General features: G+C 31.5%; 1 protein-coding gene across 2 annotated transcripts in view; it reads left to right on the top strand.

Moving 5' to 3' along the window:
• The window catches only part of LOC134688378 (uncharacterized), a 240,308-nt gene that overhangs the window by 616 nt on the left and 217,951 nt on the right, over positions 1-21,741 (top strand). The gene's annotated exons all lie outside the window — the stretch shown is intronic.

Raw genomic sequence — 21,741 nt, 5'->3', positions numbered from 1 at the left:
TAACAATTAGACGTATAATTTGAAGATTTACTAGTTACTATGTAGCCATGCTAATTCCTTCCATTGCATTTACATTCTATATTCATGTATTGATGTAAGCGATAAGATTAACGTAAACGTTGTTGATTTTATCAGTGTACTAATTGAAAACAATATTTAAGAACAATAAGTGTGAGTGCGTCATGTATTTTTGTCATATATCTATATATATATGAACTACAAATGTATTTTGTATAGAAGTATATTGGTTGTTGTTGCTTTTTTTGTTTATTTTTGTTTATTAATGTTGGTCATGCTTTTTTCGATGTATATTAAAGACATCCATATTTTTATTTTACCGCAGCATATTATAACATATTTGGTAAATCTTTGGTAAAGTGTCAGGAAAACGCTCTTCAGGGTATAGGGTTCAAATGCGTTACTAGAATACTAAATTGAACGTTTGTTTTGGAATTCAGTCAGATTATTCAGTTTGCAATTTAAATAACTCATTTATTTAAACATTCAATTTGAATTTAATTATGTCGAATGGAAAGGCTTCCGCACAAAACCGAATCACGCAGTAAATATGACTTCAATAACTTTTAATTTCGAGAAGGTTTGACACCTAAAAAATACAAGCGGAATTCAAAGAACGTAATAAATTCAAAAAAAGATGTATAGCTTTCTAAATGAATCTTCAGCATATCATTGATAATATGGTTATCATTTTAAATTCAAATGTCATTTCAAATAAAAATAATGTAATGTGGTATGAGTGCCAATGAGACAACTCTCACGTAATCACAATTTATAACAGTTAATCGATAAAAGTCAAAGTATGACCTTCAACACGGAGCCTTGGCTCACACCGAACTGCAAGCGATAAAGGCCCAAAACATGACAGTTTAGAGCCAATATCATGCTGAAGAAAGTAAATTGAGGTTAATGTATATCTTAAAAATTTATAACAGATAATTATTGTTTTATAAGTGCAGGGATACAAAATCGGATACATTTGAAACGAAGTAAAAGTGTCAACATAATAAGTATTTCCTGCTTTGCAGATAATCCCGTCATAGGATAACCTTCATAGCCAGGAACATTAAAAAAAGACTTATGACAATGAAATCTAAAAAAAATCAAATTGACATAATCAATGATAATAAATCGGTTTACATTGTCAAGTTACGTTAACATGGTTAATTAAGAACAATAATATCAGGTTTTCTGAAGTTTCTAAGCATTGAAAAGTTAAAAAAAAATGTTAATTTATTGGAAGCTGCACTGTCGGTTTCAATTGTATCTTTTTGAACTATAAAGACACACGGCCTAGATTTGCAATCTAACTATTAGAAAAAGAACAGACCTCCGATGTAAATAAGAAAAAGTGGAATTGTATAAATCCTGACAAAACTAAACGTCGACTTAATCAATCAACGTAACGACTTTAAACTATTGTCATATTTCTTACTTTATAAAAGTATTTGCCAAAGAAGGTTTAAGTATAACCTGTTTGTGTTGCTTGATAAACCTCCTACATACATGACAGTTCTGTATGGATCAGTTATATGGAGAGGAATATTGCGTACATAATCGTGCGTGTACAAAGTCAGCTTGCTACTTGGGCCATGTGTTGTTAGATTCTGTTTGTCTTTGTTTGTACGTTTGCAGATGAGTTTGTGGATGGTATGTTTATCATCTGTTGTACTGTCAAATACGTCTGGTTATTTTACAATTACATGTGTTATAATTTAATATATGACTAATAAAATTTGAGATTACTAGGATAAGGCATATATTGCATTTACATTTTAGTTAGATAACCAAGCAAATTGAAAGTGTAATTTGGCAGCCAAAACAATGTTTTTCGAATGATTAAATAAAAATACATTGTTGATTTGATACGTCAAAGAACTTCTTGGTATTTACTTGATAACGATATTTTATCACATACGCCTCGTAAGAGAATAAATGCGATACATCTTATTCATATTTTGAGAAGATTAACGGTTCGTTTAGGGGTTCAATTCTTGAGAATTGAACACTTAACTACTTATCAAGTTTTAATTGTATTTTCTCTTCAAAATCTAACAACGTACTTAAATGAAAACGAGAGTTCACATTTGTATCACAATCTTAGTTGAAATTCATTGTGTTCATGTCATGAATAGGTATCTACAATTATCAGTGTTTGATGTCGAATGTCACATACTTAAGCCACGTCTTTAATGTTTTAAACTTAATATATTCACTAACGCATATTTTCATTCTTTTGAAATAAGCAATGCGCAAAACTAACTGATATTTGAAAATAACATATAACCCAGGCACACATATCAGATCAAATGCCTGACATAATAAGGTTCAGTTTACCTTATTGATTGTTACCCTCTCCTCTTCTCCAAAACCCCCATAATTGAAAAAAATGTTGTATGTACACGATGACAAATCTACATTGTGAAATTATAAAGAAAATCAACAAAACGGGTCTTTTTAAACAGCAGGAAATCTACAGCTTTCGGCAACTAACTTTGGACAAGTGATAATTTTGGTAATGAAATACATTCAATAAATTCTGAGAAAAGGTGGATGATACTGATTGTGTCATAGACTTTTTTCTAAGAATAATGTCCCCTCCCCCAAAGAGAAATACTAGCTATCTCTTGATACATTATCAACTGATAAAGGTCAACATAACCGTCAGACGTGAGGAGTGATTTTTTCACTTACACCTCAATATGCATGTGTTATTATAATTACTGATTGCAAATTGATCAATGTGACAGTGATTGTGATCTCTCGAGGTAAAAATGATTCTTTGGTAAACATGTCATTTTTAGAAGTGTTATATCTTTATGTTTGACCGTAAATAAGTTTGTATACACACTATAATGGTGTAAATTTTATCAGTCTATCAACCATCAATCCATAAAACTTCTTTCTTGCAATCAACTTTATTACGTTTGTATAACATATTGTAGGTTTTAAAGTAAATATATGCACTAACGCCTATTTTCATTCTTAGAAATGAACAATGCGCAAAAGTAATTGATACTTGAAAACGGCATCTATCAGATCATTACATAATAAGGTTCAGTTTACCGTATTGATTGTTTCCCCTCCTCCTCTCCAAAAAAAACACACTATAGTATAAAAATATTGTCTGTACACGATGACAAAGCGACATCGTGTAATTATAAAGAAAACCAACAACTCAGGTATTTCTGAAAAGCAGAAAATCTACAGCTTTCGGCAACTAACTGCGAGTAAGTGACTTACTTCGGTTATGAACTACATTCGATAAATTGTGAGAAAAGGTGAATGATACTGATTATTATCATAGACCTTTTTCCTAAGAATAATGCCCCAAAAGTGAAATATATGGGCTATAACTTGATGCATTATCACCAGCTAACAGTCAACATAAGAACGAAATCAACTGCCAGAGTGATTTTATCACTTTCACCTCAATATGCATGTTTTATTCTGGACTGCAAATTGATAATCGTGACAGTGATTGTAATCTCTCGAGGTAAACATGTTTCTTTGGTGAACATGTCCTTTTTAGAAGTGTAATATCTTTATGTTTTACCGTATACAAGTTTGTTTACATTATATAATGGTGAAAATGTAACTATCAATCAACAATTCTTTTTTGCAATCATCCTTATTACGTTGGTACAAAATATTGTATACGTGTATAGCTAACAAAGATAGCTAATACTAGTCTGATCCATAATAGTTGCATTTTTCTACTAAAGTTGATTGATATGGTGTTGGTTTGAACCAAGTATGTTTTAAAATGTATGTGTTTTTAACAAAAACATAGTCATCCCTTATTGCAGACTCCAGTGACACTTTAAGGACTAGCGGTTATATCTATTGAGTACTCAATGTTCCTGTACCAAGCCTACTTTCGGTAACCTCCTTTCGGTCTGTATTTCGTGTCATATATATTAATTGATAAATTGACCTCATCATAGTTACTAGTATTACAATTTGTGTACTCAAGACGCGAGTCCCTTTAATAAAATGACAATAAAAAAGTGTAAAGGCCAAAATAAGTACGACGTTATATAGGATTGAGGGCTTATAATTTTTACAGGTTTACAAAATATAGGTAAAGTTCCTTGTTTAGTTAATCCTTAGTAATTCAAAAATACAAATCAACAATTAAAATTCCAAACGAGATACACTCTCAATGGTTTACACATTTACACAACTTAAAGAATACATTGGTATTAATGTAGTCTCTAATGAGAGAAGAGTTAGGCTATTTACATAAAAATTAACACAGCCAAAACAGAAATTCAGATGCCAAGCAACAACATACCAAATTATCTTTATTTGTTTTTTGCTTACTGACAATATTGATAATTTTATATGATTCCAATTTGGAAACAAACTTTTGAAACGTGTGAATTGTTTTGATGACTTTCAAAATATGAAACTCGGAACGGTTTTGAAAAAAATGATAGTAAACGTGGTAATTGAAATAGTTTGGATGAAGAAAAAAGTGTTAAATAAAACGTCTTTCACTGCACTGGGTTTGTCATTCGTAAAGTACAAATCGAGAACCATGATTAAGTACATAAATACAGTAGGTAAACGATGTTTAAATCTCATGAATCAATTATGGTATCAAACAGAAACCAAGGGAACTAATTTTAAATCTACGTTTAAGTATAACAAACATGATCACCTATTAAATTCATTTTACTAATGGTTCTTGAACGAAACCACATGGCTGAATATCCTTCCTATACTTGTAATTTATGGGATTATTTTTAATCATCTAATGTTTATGGCCCAAATCAGTACAGATCCGTCTATATTTTATGTAATTAATACTATTTACTGCTATTTTGGAATTGCAAAAGGTTAAGTAGTTTTTGCAGACTGTTTATGATCGCCTTTTCACTTAATACGTTGGATGCCTACTGATTGACACATAATTCCAGAAGAAGATCATGTATTTATTAGCTGTAATTTGTTTTAAAGAAAATTATAGTACCTGCAAGAAATCTTCATTCGTTACGTTTTGTCTTATGATTTGTTTTTTGTTCTTGATTCGAAGCTAGGGAATTGTCGAGCGCTCACATGCTCACAGAAATCTTTAACCAGCCACATCATTTATGTTACTATACCAAGTGCTGTGGCTCTTATATAGTGGCTGTCGTTGGTTCATATCTGTCATAGTTTTTTCCTAACTGTTTTTGTCAATCATACTTCTTTTCAATATGATTCAACATTGTCATGTTGGATAGTTTAAGAATCGACCGTACTATATGGCTGTTTCTCATCGTTAAAGGACATTTTATTCTTTACATCAATGGCATTTGACTTTAATGGATGATTGTCTTTTTCGCAGGCATACCAAATCTCCTGAAAGTGTAAAGAAGTACCGTTTGAAATGTAATGAATTAACGGAATACCTTGAATTATCATTTGATTTTAAGGCAGTGCTTGTATAAAATTGAGAATGGAAATGGGGAATGTGTCAAAGAGACAACAACCCGACCGTAGAAAAAACAACAGCAGAAGGTCACCAACAGGTCTTCAATGTAGCGAGAAATTCCGGCACCCGGAGTCGTCTTTCAGCTGGCCCCTAAACAAATATATACTAGTTCAGTGATGATGAACGCCATACTAATTTCCAAATTGTACACAAGAAACTAAAACTAATATAATAATAGACTAACAAAGGCCAGAGGCTCCTGACTTGGGACAGGCGCAAAAATGCGGCGGGGTTAAACATGTTTGTGAGATCTCAACCCTCCCCCTATACCTCTAGCCAATGTAGAAAAGTAAACGCATAACAATACGTACATTAAAATTCAGTTCAGGAGAATTCCGAGTCTGATATCAGAAGATGTAACCAAAGAAAATAAACAAAATGTTTGCATTTTTTCATAAACAGAAAGCATCTAGTCAATGCATTGCCAAGCTTCATTAAAATAAAAAGCAGGTGGTTTTGAAAACTGTTTTTTTTTCCATTAATCCGGCTATATAATCAAATAGCGAAATGTAATGATAAGACTGCCTTGCTTAATTTTGAACAAGTTTATTTTCCATTTCTATGTCTCGCCAACAGATCACTCCATGTTAAGATTTTCACACTTAATAAATGCATTTCATATTAGATCAAATTCTAATTGGTCTCAATATCAGGCATGTTGCACAGTTTCTTTCCTTTTGTTTGTTTATAGTCTATAAAACTATTCTTCCATCATCATTAAGTGTCAATTTTATTGGTCATTGAAATACAAATCATATTGATGTATCGATTTCGATTATTTATCTTAGATTTTCCTAACTGGATCCTTGATGTCACCGTTACATATACGTCACTTCACTTTTCTTTCATGTCCATTTCTATGTTTTGCCTTCAAAAACTTGCAAATCAATCACATATAGATAGCAAAAATAGTCAAATGCTCGTTTTGTTTAATATTTTAGATTTTTAATAGAAATTCTACGCAAAATTTTCAGATAATCTGGACGATTTTTGGTGCTCTATTTTTAATTTTTCTTTTTTTTAAACGTATGTGTTCCTTTGGTACTGTCTTACTGTGTTTATATATACCAACTCGTTCAATATGACGATGTCCATATCGATGTTTAGATTTTAATGAGCGTTATCTACTGGTAACTTATTGAGTCAATTATTCCGCTAACAAACATTACAATAAAATTTGACTAAATTTTCAAATAACAAAAATTCTGAACTGCAAGGGAAATTCGAAACGGAAAGTCCTCTTTGAAATGACAATACCCAGCGCTCTAACAAATTCAACAAATGGAAAAGAACAGTCAATGCTAGACTTGAATTAGACATTCCCTTATGTAGAAAATGAACTAGCTAATCTCACTTGTATGACAGTCGCATAAATTCATTAATTGATAACAAAGCGTGAACAAAAATAAATTACTGTTAAAAACGTCATAAATAGGGATGCAGTAGTCAACATTTTAACATAATCTTAATTCCTAATAAAACACCTAAATATTTCAACAAATAATCAATAAATAGCATAAAGACAAAGTACATAAACAATTATGAAATACACGTATTCAAATTCGAAATACTGTTTTGATTCGAGTACAGGCATATAGCAATTTAAATAGTTCAAGTCCATATAAACTGAAGTTAACATGAGCTTTCAAATATCTTTTTTGTACTGAAAATAGTTTAAAGGATTTAAAAAGGTTGGATGATTTAGATGTGGCATATGCTATATGGTAAAATCATTTTAATACACTAACCTCGTTTAGTGTATTGTTAACCTTGCTCTGTTTCGAAATTCGTAAAACTGAGGATAATCATTTCATTTGGTTTGGATTAAAATCCTCCCAACTAATAGCCACCAATTTTCTTATTTAGAAATCGTTTAATCTTCGACAAACTAAGACGGAGATTTGAATATCATAGAGGAAGTGACGTAATGATAGTTTCAGTCAATGCTCGTGCAAGAAAACATTTATATTAGAGTACATCTAACTCAAGATGTTTTGAAGATTTTCTAATCTATATATTTTTTCTTTATTTCTTCAAGTGCCTCTTTGTATAAACGTAAGATAAACCCAGTGGAATTCTGTCGTAGCAAGCTGCAGGATAAATTCGAGACTGAAGTGCCAACAGTTTAAATAATATTGAACAGATTCACGAATTAAGTAAATCAAATCTTGATAGATGATGCTGTGTTATAATTGCGATGGTAGCTGCAATTTATATTTTCTTGACGAATAATGTCTGGTAATTATTACCAACATGACTTTATCATTTATAAGATAATTTCTGATGGAAATGAACTTTACGAAACACTTTTGATTAGGACACCACGCAATTTGTTTGTTTTTTATTTCTGTAATTGAAGGAGGAAATCGAATTATACTATATTATTCATTGTCAAATGATTTAACAACCATAGGATTATAATTCTTTAAAAAAAGGGTATGTTTCCGAAAAAAATATCTATTTTTTTATGCAACACAAATGTCTTGCATAGTATTTTGAGGACAAATAGTATAAACAATAATATGATTTTTGTATTGAAAAATTTGAAGGAAATTTTGTTAATGTTTTAATTTTTAAAGTCAATGAAAGTTCCAACGTCAATTATAACAGCTTTCTTGTCATAATTTAGAAAAGTTCTATTTCTTTAGAAATCTTTGGTAGTCATCTACATTTACACTATTAGGCATATTTTAAATAAAATGTATACGTGGTATAAAAATTATAAACATTTACTATGTCGATAACAAAAATCCTGTCACAAACTTGTCAACATATATGATGTCACCGTATTACTAAAATAGTGTTGAATTTAAAAAGTGCTTGTACTATGTCTTTGTTATCCTTGGAAAATTTAAAGAAAGGCAAAAGATACGAAAGGGACATTAAAAGTCGTAATTTAGATTTAAGATAGCTTGTCGAGTGGAGGTCTAATTATTTATGTTGTACGTTTCAGGCCTATCATGGTATATAACGATTGAATTATCCTCTCTCATTTTTTCCGTTTTGTTTTGTTCTTCTTTTGTTTTGTAAACTGCAACATTGTGCAAGTAACAAATTTAGATTTGTGTTTCATGAATTAAAGGTTCCGATAACGAACAATTCAGATAACAAAATTGTACATTGTTTATGCACCGATATATATAGATTCTTACACTGCAACAAGTGTATTACAATATTTCTCCACTCAAGACAGTTAAATTTTATTATTTAAAGCGCGAGGCTTGCCGAGCCCTTTAAATAATTAAATTTAACTGTCGAGAGTGGAGAATTATCGTAATACATAAGTTATAGTGTCGGAATCTGTTTCTCTAATGCTTTTTATCGTTCTTTTTCAAAGATTTTCAGAAAATTGTGCTCTTTATATGCGACGTCATCAGGCAAGGTCGCCTTTTTTGATGACGTCACAATAGGAAAATTGAGAAGAAAACAAAACATTTTGACGTCATAATCAAATTTCGACTAATCATTTGCCGAGAACAGATTTTTCACTAGTGAGGAGAAATATTTTTCTCACACCGGTCAGGAAATGTGAAAATAGCACAAAAATTAGAGAAAATGTATATTATCATTGACACATTGAAAACAATAATTTAACATTTTTCGATCTGACTTTGCAATGATATGGGGTTTAGATTTAATGCAAACTGTTTACACAAATTTAATTTTAACATGTATCTGAAGAACAGTTCATGAAGACGAAATACCAATAACAGTGGCTGATGAAATATCAACATTGTATACTAAATTTCAAACTGTTTCAATTACTTTGATCTTGACAAGTACGTACAGAAACAGTGCATGTAGATATAGTAACTGATGAATCAACAGTATTGTATACTAAAAGCCAAACTATTCTAATCAATTTGAACTCGACAAACACGTGACGAACAGTGCACGAAGACGTAATAGCGGTGTATGTGACTGATAGATAACTGCATTGTATATTTATAGTCAAATTCTTTTCAGTTTAGATCTTCTGCATGTCTAAAATAGATTATTACAATTGTGTTGGGATTGGAATACCGAGGAGGAGTTACTACAAACGATAAAAGTATCTTTTCAGAACAATAGTTGTTTATTTACGTTTCATGCTTGACGACTATTCACGAGATAAGACACGTGCATTTTAAAAAGATACGTTTCCCTGGAACTTCCGTCGCAAGTATCGAAAAAAAAATCTAAGTATTCATTGTTACGAATATATTCGTCGAATAGATATCCTAAACATGCACTGTTCTACATTGTTCCAAATACTGAAATTATGGCCACATGTTTAGTTTAATATAGATATCAAAACATCACAGTCCTATCTACTTACTTTTTCTTTCTATTTTTAAACCTTTCTTGAAATTGATAGTGTTGGATCAAACTCGCTTTTTCGACGTGCAAAACCTCAGTTTTATATGAATTTGTTTCAGTTTCATATTAACGATGCCCCTCATGATATTTAAACTAACATTTATTACCAGACATGTTATCTTGGACTTAACTCAACGTAGCATCATATTTGCCTTAAATTAATCTGTGTTTCTTTCACTGTATTACTGATATTCTGCCTATAGCATGCATATCAGCTCGTAGTTTTAATTTATCAATGTCATGTAAAATGGACATTTATCAGATATATTGATTTAGATTTAGGCATTTGAAGATACTATAATGTTTTATAGCATTAATGGTTCAGAAAAATATGACATGAATTCCACAGCTTACATTATATAAGCTTATAATCAAGCTTTCGGATACTTGAAATATGATTTACATATAAATAAAGACAACAGTAGTATACCGCTATTCGAAATTCATATATCGATAGAGAAAAAACAAAACTGAAGGAAACGCATCAATTATAAGAGAACTACGACACAACAGAAAAACATCATTAAAATGTAACACACACAACAGAAACGAACTATAATATAACAGTGGGCATTTCCCTGACTTGGTACAGGGCATTGTAAGATAAAAATGGTGGGTTGAATCTGGTTTTGTTGCATGCCAAACCTCCCGCTTTAATGGCAATGTTTATTTTAACATTAAAACGACAACATTACATGACAGGACTACAGTACAAATAAATGGGGAAAAATACATGCGTTTAATGGTGCATAGGCCTCATTAGTTGTCGTTCAATAAAATCAGTATTAGAAATTTAGAACAATAAACCCCCAGTTTGATAAAACTTTTGAAATAAATGTTTTTTTGAATACTTACTAAACATATAGCTTTTTTACAATAATGTTGCATTATTCTTTACTTCTTTTACCATTTAGGTATCTTGACTTACCATATTATCATATAAATATTGAAGTGGATAACACTTTCACTTTAATTTAGACTACTTATTGGTTTTATCAGATTGAATCAGACTTATCTGCTGAACAGATATGACAAAATATACGTAATTGAGCAGTATTACAAAGTTAAATGACACCTTGTACGCTATTAGAACTTTTTTTTTAACTCCATCTGAATATTAAAACCTGAGTCTGATAGATGCAGAATTCGTACTTATCTATCAAAGATACAATCAATTATAAATTTTGAAGTAGATCTATACTGTGTAGAATGTAAGTAGAAAGCAACGAAAATGTAGTCTATGTTCTCTTGAAATTGCTTCTTCTCAAATCTTATTCAATATAGTGTTAACAATTAAAAATACCTTTCAAATTACGAGTTTATTTTTATTTCAACCGGAAATAGGCGCTAGTTAAGGTGTCAGACCACCAATTACTCCCTCCAAATTAGAACGTATGTAAAAATAGCCCTAATCTGACACAAAATAGTGCTTTTGATTGTCTTGTTTACTTAAACTAACCAACAAATTTGCAGAAATGAAACTTTTGGCGAAAGAGAAATATATCTAGACCATTTTAAACCAAAATTTACTTGTCCTTGAGTTTGCAATTAAAAATTGAGGATTAATGAGCTCTATTGTATACTTATTTAAGATTTCCAGCAAACCAGGGGTTATTTTTGGAGTACCTCTGTTCGAAGGTCAGTTATTTTGTTAGAAGGCTTTAAAGGTATGATGAAAATTGGCATGTAGAAAGCTGATACATGTACATTTCAGGATATACCTGGTTTCTATGAAGTTAAACTTAAGGTAAAATATTTAGAAAGCTGTGAACATTTCAAAATTTGGTTGAACAGATAGGGATTTTTAATTGGTGGTCTGGCACCTTTAAGAGAAATGCGATGAAACCCAAAATTCAGAAAACAATTGATATATTTTATTAATCATTTGAAATAATAGTAGCCATATTTTAATCTTTTTTGGAGCAAAAAGTCACATATTGCAAATTTCGAGCCTTAAACCTGACTTTGTGCTATTTTTAGCTTTTCCCACCCTGACAATATGCTTTCATATAAAAAATGTTATAAATTGTTATAAATGCACAGAAAGTTGTTTCTGTGGTGTTAAACATTAAAACATAGGTTGATTACTACCCCAAAAAAAATTCTCGTCATGAAGATTTGAATTATAATTCTGGTACCTGTTATAATTGGTTGAACGTAAAATTAGAAGAAATATTAATTTTTGTCATATCATTACGCTAGATAAAGGTGAACTTAGATCAATATATATTTATATTACTTAAATTTACGTTTAACAACTAGAGTTGATATAATTCAACATTTGGATTAGTTTATCTGATTACATTTCTACTTACCAAATAAATAACATCAATGGACTTTGTTTGCGTAAAATAATTACACGCAACTCGACTTGACAATTAGTTATTTTTGTTACAAAACTACGAATGCAGGAAATTAACTGCTTATCTAGAATGAAACTCACTGACATAAATAAAGCATTCTTGGAAGACTGTATGTAAGTCGTTTTTGTCTGACCTTTCAACCACTAGAAGCCCGATTTCAGTCTGAAACGGCCATTTTGGTCTGATCACATCTTGATTGACTGGATTTACCGCTAGAGAAATTCGTCCAGATATTTCAGATCGTTTAGTCGCCGTTCAGATCGATAGCCTCATCAGGTAAATCAGTTCGTTAAGGCGTATCAAGACGGAAAAGACTGAATCGTCTAGCGGGTTGTTTAGACCCGTTAAGACCGTGTCAGACCAAAACAGACCATTGATACAAAATTACGTTCAACATGTTCAGACCCTGTTTAGATCCGTTTAGTATACCGGTTTGATAACACGAGTTGCGCCCCTTCTACTCGATAATGCATTTTAGATTAATTTGTATATATGGTTTTTTTTTTATATTAGGATTTGTTTGAAGTATTATTTTGATTAATTACAAAGAAAAATTAAATCTTCTGTTGATTCTTTATTTCTTTTCTTGTTTTGTCGAGGAACTAATAAATTATTCGTCTATATATGTTGTTTATTTTTTAATAAATGTTAGTTTATATAAATGTATATTGGTAATTAAATGCAAGGACGTATGTTAATTGTATACACACCAGAATGTATGCCATAAACCTTAAAATGTTGTGAACACCGGTGAAAATGTTTTTCGTATTTGAAGATTAGTAACGGAAAATCCTAAACGTAACCTAAAAAAGTTAAGGATCCACAGAAATGCACCGGAGGCAAATTAACACATGCATATTTTGGTTTTATGTATGACATTTGCTTTAATTCGTTTTCTGTTGATATATGTCCTAGTTAACCGTTGAAGCTGTTGCTTTTTGTTTGCATGTGTATTAATTTAGTGAGATTTACTCTATTTAAGTTGGAAAAAAATATTCCCGACATCCGGAAATTCGAAAAAAGACTTCTCGGATCCCGAAACCTGATCATCATACTGCATTCATTCAGTCTCTGTCGGGACAGTGTTAAAGTATCACCGTATAATATGCATTTTCTAATCCATATGATAGGTATACTGTACTTAGTATACATATGGCGTTAACTTAAACAAAATCTATTTTAGTTAAAATGGTTGAGTTCGATGGCACGTGCTAGTAATCAACCGGGTCAACAGGTAACAAAATCAATGATCCGTAACGTAAGAAAGTACATGCCTATTATATATTACAATTACTCTCATCATCATTCTTAATAGAAAGGTGCCGTAGGGCTAAACGTTAATAAAGAATTAATGAATTTGTGTATACACGTATTAGTGATGTCTGATCGTCAGTTTTTAATATACATGCTTATGTTTTCAATATTTTAAATTGAGCAAAAAAACATGAACTGTTCGGAAGTTTGTTAAGTATTCAAAAGAAACTTTTCGCTTCTCTACTTATATAGTTTACAGAGTATTCCTTTAAATTATGTCAGTTAAATAAAGTAGTGTGCATTTGTATTCTATTTATTTTGCTAATTGTATCATTATAATATTCATTTTGTATTTCACTACTATATATGCTTTAAGTTGTAGTGTGATTGATTGTTGGTTGTTAAAAGTCCAGTGGCAAATATTTCATGCATTTTCAGGACCAGCTGTAAGTTGAAGACATATATGGAACTCACCGGTGTAGTTTTCACGTGTTAAAATAGATAAAAGAATAATTAATTTCTAAAATATCGAAACATAAAGGAGGCAATGCGCATGGAATACCCGCACTTATCAGTTCTTTTCTCTGTTTTGTGTTAAAAAAATAATGTTATTTTTTTTTATTTTATATGTTTATATAATTCACGATAACTGCGGTGTATACGTGCTGTCAGACGAAAGATAAATATGTGCCCTTTAAATGTCTTTTTTACCATGGATCGCTTGCTTTCGTCGTATTGAATGGAAGCTGCGCTCAAAGTACTAATTCTTTGGCGTATAACGACCAACCATGATGTGAACAATCTTCTAAAGATTAATTTTGAAATGTCTGACATTGTAAAGTTCGTCTACAGTAAAACTTGTAAAATGCATTTTTTTGTACAAAAAACACTTCATTTTGTTATAAAAATTTTAGTTCGAAAAAACCTTTTTTTTCATACATTTTTTGTTCGATTTAAAGCCAATGTTATCATTAACTACGTTTCAATATTATTTTACAAATATTTTTGATATTCCATCCAAAATAAGAGACTAATTTTTCATGTTTTAAAAAATTAAGGTGTTGCAATACTTTTTTCCATGTGTATATATGTTTCTGCATGGGTGATTTGTACAGTTATATAAATACAGATTTAATGTTTTTACAAAATGCATTCATTTACACGTAATGAACGAATTTGGTAATTGTCATTGTTTGTCGGGAATACACGTACTTGTAATAATTATCCATTCATTTGACTGTTTTTCCCCGAGGGCTAATCATAACCTATGCCATATGGCATGGAGAGATTAATAGAATAGTTTGAAAGGGTTTAAGCTATTATTTCGGGCGATATCTATTTGTGCCAAAAAGTAACTCATTTGCGCCACAACTTAATTTCGCCAATACTTCTTTGGCGCCACTTAATTTTTCAAAACTATAGGTATCATTTGCGCCAATAAAATAATCATCTAATTGCGCCAATTTTTTTTTATTTATATAAAATAACTAAATGATTGACTTCCCTCCTTCTTTATCCGGGCTCGGGATCGGCAGTTTACCGACTGGCGGAGTTAAAGTCATTTTAATAACAAAAAGTATGCTGAATTAAAACGTTCACTTGTATAAATATACACAGTTACACCTTAAAATGTCTCTGTACATCATTGAACTAAAGGCTGGTATTTGTAGTTGAGAATAGACACATATATAATGTCCTATCTTGAAGCCATGCATGTATAGTATAAAGTTGTTTGAAATATTTTGGACAAATTTTATAGATACCAGCAAAAACTTCCTCTGAAATTGTACACAGAAATTTTAAATTTTAAATTAGCTTTGCATCCTAATAAAATGATCCCGCTTTCTGGATCGTTACACAATACAAAGTCATCATCTTTGTTTGTAACAACACCAATAGCATCCACTATTCAGTGAAATTCGGCTGGAATTTAAGTTGAGCCGGTGAAGTTTTCTTCTCTCTATATACATTTACTGACGCACATATTTTAAATCTTTCTTTTCTTAGTTTTCTTCTTCAATTTTGAAGAGCTCTGGATTTATTATTTTTTTAAGGTAGCTCTGACAACATACCATTTGCTTTTCTTTTGCTATAGGTAAAAAAATATTTACAGGTAAATATGGCGCAATTTCATTTAATTAATTGGTAAAAAATAAAGGTTCCGTCGTCAGCATTCACGCCGACTAATTCAGCATTTAGGTTCAGTCTGTGGTTAAAGTTTTGTTTTACATCAAAATTGTTGTCAAACATAATGGAATTTCGGGAAATTGGGACATTGGCTTCTTTATGTCCAAAACACAGTATCCAGGAGAAAAATTGCATATATTTATTTTCATTTTTCCGTATTTTACTACTAGATGGACTTCGTTTTTCCTGAACAGTCAATTTCATGTTTTGTCTGAGGTTAAAGATTTTTGTGCAGCCATCAATAACCGGTTTGTTTAACCGTACAGTTGCAAGTTAAATGCATATATCCATGCAGGTCAAGATCATGATAATGATAAATGAATGTTGAAACTATTTTGTTCTACATGGCGCTGGACTTTCACTCGTTTGTTCAAAATGCAACAGTCAGACTGAGAGCATGTATATATCTTATAAGTGGGTGTTGCTTTTTTCCACCTATTTTCAAACTTGAAAGGAGACCTCTTTTAGCGACACGAGTCTAGAACATGTACATGTGGCAGTTGCAAGTAATAGCTATATAAATATAAAAGAAAAGATGTGGTATGATTGCGAATGAGACAACTGTCCAAAAGAAACCAAAATTACACAGACATTAACAACTATATGTCACCGTACGGCCGTCAACAATGAGCAAATCCCATACCGCATAGTCCGCTATAAAATGCATTTCAAAGATACTATAATTAGAATGAAAGGTTATAGAGTATATTAAACGTACTTACAAAATATGTCATCTTGTAGAATGTGATTTCACAAATATATTATTTTCAAATTCGCAGTCCAAGTCAACGTAAAATCAGTTACACACATTTTTCATGCTATAAATCCATTTCAACAATATCATTTCAAACACACACTAGCTTGCCTTTTCATTAATTTAAATAATACAAATTCAGCTAAATTTTGTTTATTCCCATCAACAGAGAAATCTCACACTTATCCTAGACGTTAATAATACTCATGCACTTCAATTTTATTAAACAATTTATTGATACGGATGACAACACTTTAAAAATGCGGTTACATCAGTGTGTAAAAAAATGAATTTGTTTTAATTTGAATTCAAAGATAGATTAAACGGTAGCTTTAATAGTGAAATGTACTTTTTTTTGAAGACTCGCCTAAATGTATGTTGCATAGATGTATTTGACCCCAACCATTTTATTAAGATCATGCTGTAAATTATATTTATAAAACCATTCATTTGTAAATACCGCATATATCTGCTCACTGTTTGAATATAGAAACTTGTCGATTTTATAATATTGAGACATATCCGAGATTTTCTATTATGTGTGATAAACAAGTAATTGAAGATGAATATCATTTTATTTTAGTATGTGAAAAGTAATGAACTTCGAAAGAAATTTATCAAACCATATTGTTGGAGGAAACCGTTGAGTCATAAACTTATAAGACGATCAATGCATTTGAACGGGGACATATAGTTGGAACTCGCCCCTTTTTTTTGTGTGATCGGTTGGGACCCCAATACAGGCTCATAGTATTTTGAAGCATTTTTGAAGTAATCAAATGTAATAAACCAGAGACATATCTAACTTGTAATTTATGTCTCTAAATGGACAAATGATAATTTTTACGAAAAGAAAGAAAAAGCAAGTCTATCCGAAAGGTGATTGTCTATTTGATATTTAAAAGGAAAATGTATAACTATAGTGTGTTCATTGTAAACTTAAACCATAATGCATAGAATTGTCTCTGCATGTTTATAACAGTCACAAGTCACTTCTAGAATTAAAGGTCAGCGATCGATTAAAAATTCGTGCAATTATATTTTGTCAAAATTTTCCAGAACACGTTAAATTTAATATCAGAGCCATATAATACATGTTTTATATCTTTGACTATTATGCTAGTAGACTAGTATAGTTTTCTCAGGTTATATTCTCCGTTGATATGTATCTTTCCTTTAAAGTCTTGGTTTTTTTTCTCTAACACTTTAGAATAGTATATACGGGACATCTTCCGAAAATAATCTTTCAAAATGCAAATTTAAAACTTGTATGTCAAATAATTTGACCACATGACAAAAAATTCTACAATAAACATTGGTCACGCTCGACAGATTTCGATATGAGACAGGCACACGTGCCGTTACAATAGCCAGTGTACACGCATCAGCGCACACATGTATATCAAATAGGTCTGATTGGAGGAATGTTTCCGAAAACACGCCTACCTCAAACTAATACCCAATCAAACGCCTTTACCAGATACATAAATAATACATGGAGATTTGGTTGCGTATTATATTCTTTTATTATTTTATTATTTACTTAATCTTAAATTTTTTACTTTTTTTATTCATTTATTTATCCAAATTTTTGCTTTTTAAATTTTTGTTTTTATTAAATTTTCTTATCATCCTAAATTATTTAAATTACCACATGGTAAACATATTAAATTATTTAATGCCCAAAAAGGCGCAAGCCAGGGCCGACCGTGCAAGGGCTGTATAGCCAGTCAAGGTCGTTAAAAACTTCCATTTGTTGGTTGCGTATTCAACATTTGAAAAAGTTTATAACACTCTTTAATTCGAGCTAAGAAGCAAAGAATATGCCCGAAATGCAAGTTTCCCAATAAATTTCAGCTATCTAGTGATGAAAATAAATAAAAAAAAAATACAAATTAAAAGTTTTTCGAGTTATATAACTATAAGTCTTTTATCTGGCAAGAACAGCCCAATTTAGCGGACAAGCAGTCAAGTTATTCTTTTTGCTGTTACTGAATATATCAAGAAAGAAAATAAATCCCGATATTAATTTGAAACTTTGTTACTGAATACTTTTCCAAGAAAATATTCACATCTCTTGGTAACATGCATGTCGGAACAGAAAATTCTCTTGGGACGTCCAGTAGCATATATATAACGTGCATGCTGGAACAGAAAATTTGGCATACAGTACTTCAGAACGATGTTCACATTATAATACATTATACCCAACAATTGTGATGACGAATTCCTTCCTTTGTTCGAGAACAATTTTATTTAAATAGAAATCTGTGATTTTACTTTGTCCATTACTTCGACGAACCAGAGCAGGTTAAATATCGACCTGTTTTTAATTCAAATTGGTTCTCTTCTTCTTCTTTTGGTATACAATAGTCCATCGACATCCCATGATAACATGCTCAGTGGCGGATCCAGGAATTTTCGTAAGTGATGGCCCACTGACTGACCTAAGAGAGGGACCGCTCCAGTCACGGTTCAGTGATTCCCTATATAAGCAACCAACTTTTTTCCCAAAAAGGGAGGGGGCAAATTGCATGTTTATTTATGTTTAATTGTCATTTTGCTTATTTTCTTTGGTTACATCTTCTGACATCAGACTCGGACTTTTCTTGAATTGAATGAATTTTAAATGTACGTATTGTTATGCGTTTACTTTACTACATTGGCTAGAGGTATAGGGGGAGGGTTGAGATCTCATAAACATGTTTAACCCCGCCGCATTTTTTGCGCCTGTCCCAAGTCAGAAGCCTCTGGTCTTTGTTAGTCTTGTATTATTAAATTTTAGTTTCTTGTGTACAATTTGGAAATTAGTATGGTGTTCATTATCACTGAACTTGTATATATTTGTTTAGGGGCCAGCTAAAGGACACCTCCAGGAGCGGGAATTTCTCGTTACATTGCATTGAAGACCTGTTGGTGACCTTCCGCTTCCTCTTCGATACATTCCCCATTTCCATTCTCAATTTTATTTCTTTCCTATGTTCAATGTAAAAATGTATATAATTTTAAATTGCAACTATCTATAGTTCCGTAACTTTCTATCAAGGCGTATAAAAGAATAGTCGTTAAGTGCGTATATATATATTTTTGTTAAATCAATTTTTCTTGTATGTTTCAAACTGGCCTTTACTTTTGACAACGAGTACTTACATTTCCCCAAATTTATCATTGGAAAAAATGTGTAAGCAAATTTTTATTTTATCAAATCTCTTTTTTGGAATTATTTAAATTTTTATGAATAATATTCTTTACACCAGAAATGTTATTTATAAACAGTAATGACTAGTGTATCACTATCGGACACGCAGGACAGAGATGTATATCATCAAATGATTACCTATGCACCTGAAAGTTTAAAATGGAAAGATTCAAGTTTTCGGTCGTGTACACTGACAGAAGTGAAATGATGCATGAACTTGCAAGTCCGACAGGAAATCGCTTGAATACCTGGAGGTGTCACCTGCCAATACATCTGGGAGTAATACCTTTAGCCATGCTGGTGATCAGACAGGTGAAGGTCTGAATTTATTTAAATAAGTTTATTACATAAAAGAATTATGGACAAATTAGATTTTTGAAAACAATTTTCACGGAACGTCAGGGTAATACTTGTACAAGACATTAGTTAATTTTATTTACTTTTAAATTACATTAAAGTAAATAAACCCAAGTCAGGAGCCTGTTATTAAGTGGTTGTCGTTTGTTTTTGTGTTACATCAAGGATTTGTATAGTGAGACACTATACAAATCCTTGGTTACATATTTGTTTTTGTTCATTTATTTTCATAAATAAGGCCGTCAGTTTTCTCGTTTGAATAGCTGACTAGGCGGTATGGGCTTTGCTCATTGTTGAAAGCTGTACGGTGACCTATAATTGTTAATGTTTGTGCCATTTTGGTCTTTTGTGGAGAGTTGTCTCATTGGCAATCATACCACATCTTCTTTTTTATATTTAAATAGTCTCCCCTTAATTTTTTGTCTGTAGTGTTTTTGTTGATTGCTGTTTATCACATATTTGTTTGTTTGTAGCTCATGTATACTAGTATAAATCAAGTTGTCATCACTGTTGGGTTCTCGTCTGAATTTTTTACATTAACTCTGTTAGAAGCCTAGCTCTTTCCAAGCAGAGCCATTTATAGGGTGCTCATCATGAAGTTTAAGTTTTTGGTCTTTGCTGAAGGGTGTGCAGTGACCTATTATATAGTGACTAAAAAGAAAATCACTTGGTCTACATGGTTTATAGTTTAAGTAATGCAAGTCGTCTCATCAAAATTCATACCCAGTGGTGGATCCAGGGGGAGGGTTCAGGGGGTTGGAACCCCCCTTTTTTGGACAATCATGGAATGGGGACATATAGTTGGAACCCCCCCTTTTGTCTTGGGTTGGGAACCCCCTTTTTTAAATGGATGGATTCACCCCTGATACCATATCTCCTTAGGCAAAACAAAAATTATGTTTGTTTCCAACATGTTCAATATAGCTTACAGCTTCTGAGAAACAATTCAAACATTGATGACCTTCTGCTGTTGTCTGCTCTGTAGTCAGGTTGTTGTCTTATTGGCACATTCCCCATTTCCAGTCTCTAATTTCATTACGAAGTATCTGAGAAACAAACCTAACCATGTTAACATTGTATTAAACTGAAATAACCTAAATCACTTAGATTATCCATGAAATAAAATTAAGGTCAGGTCAACCTAACCTGATAGACAAGTAGACCTTGCAAGGTACTCATATACAATAAAATGTATCCAATTACATGTAATAAAATGTAACAGTATATTTTACACTCATTCCATGAACCAGCTCTTTTAGCTTTTATAAATGTAAAGCTCTATTAAAAATAGCTTACATCATCACCCCAAGACTGTAATACATATTTCATGCATATATATATACAACCAACTTTCATGACTTTCATGTAAGGCGAGACAAAATAAATTGATACTTTGAAGTACATGTATTGTTTAATATGTTCGACTACTACATGTACTAGTATAAAATGCCAGTTTCAGAATGAACAGTAATTTAGAAGATTGTCACCATACATGTAGATTCATTCAGACTATTTGAACTACAAATGTATACAGCAAGCTGTCATTTGACTCTAAGTGCAACCAACAACCGTGCCAGGGCTGTAAAGCTTTCTAGGTTGGTGAAACTTCCATTTATAATCATGCATATATGACACTAACCAATTGTGACGGACCGTGACAGACCCTCACGAAAGGTCAAAAAGGTTTAACACTCCCAGCTGGTGGTACATGAAGCCAACAGTAGCAACGCCAGCACAGAAATTCTTATTATATCCAAATTCTTATTTT

Source organism: Mytilus trossulus, chromosome 10 (assembly GCF_036588685.1).
Source record: "Mytilus trossulus isolate FHL-02 chromosome 10, PNRI_Mtr1.1.1.hap1, whole genome shotgun sequence".
NCBI classification, from domain to species: domain Eukaryota; kingdom Metazoa; phylum Mollusca; class Bivalvia; order Mytilida; family Mytilidae; genus Mytilus; species Mytilus trossulus.
Note: the sequence above shows the minus strand (reverse complement) of the source record. Positions and strands in the feature narration are given on the sequence as shown.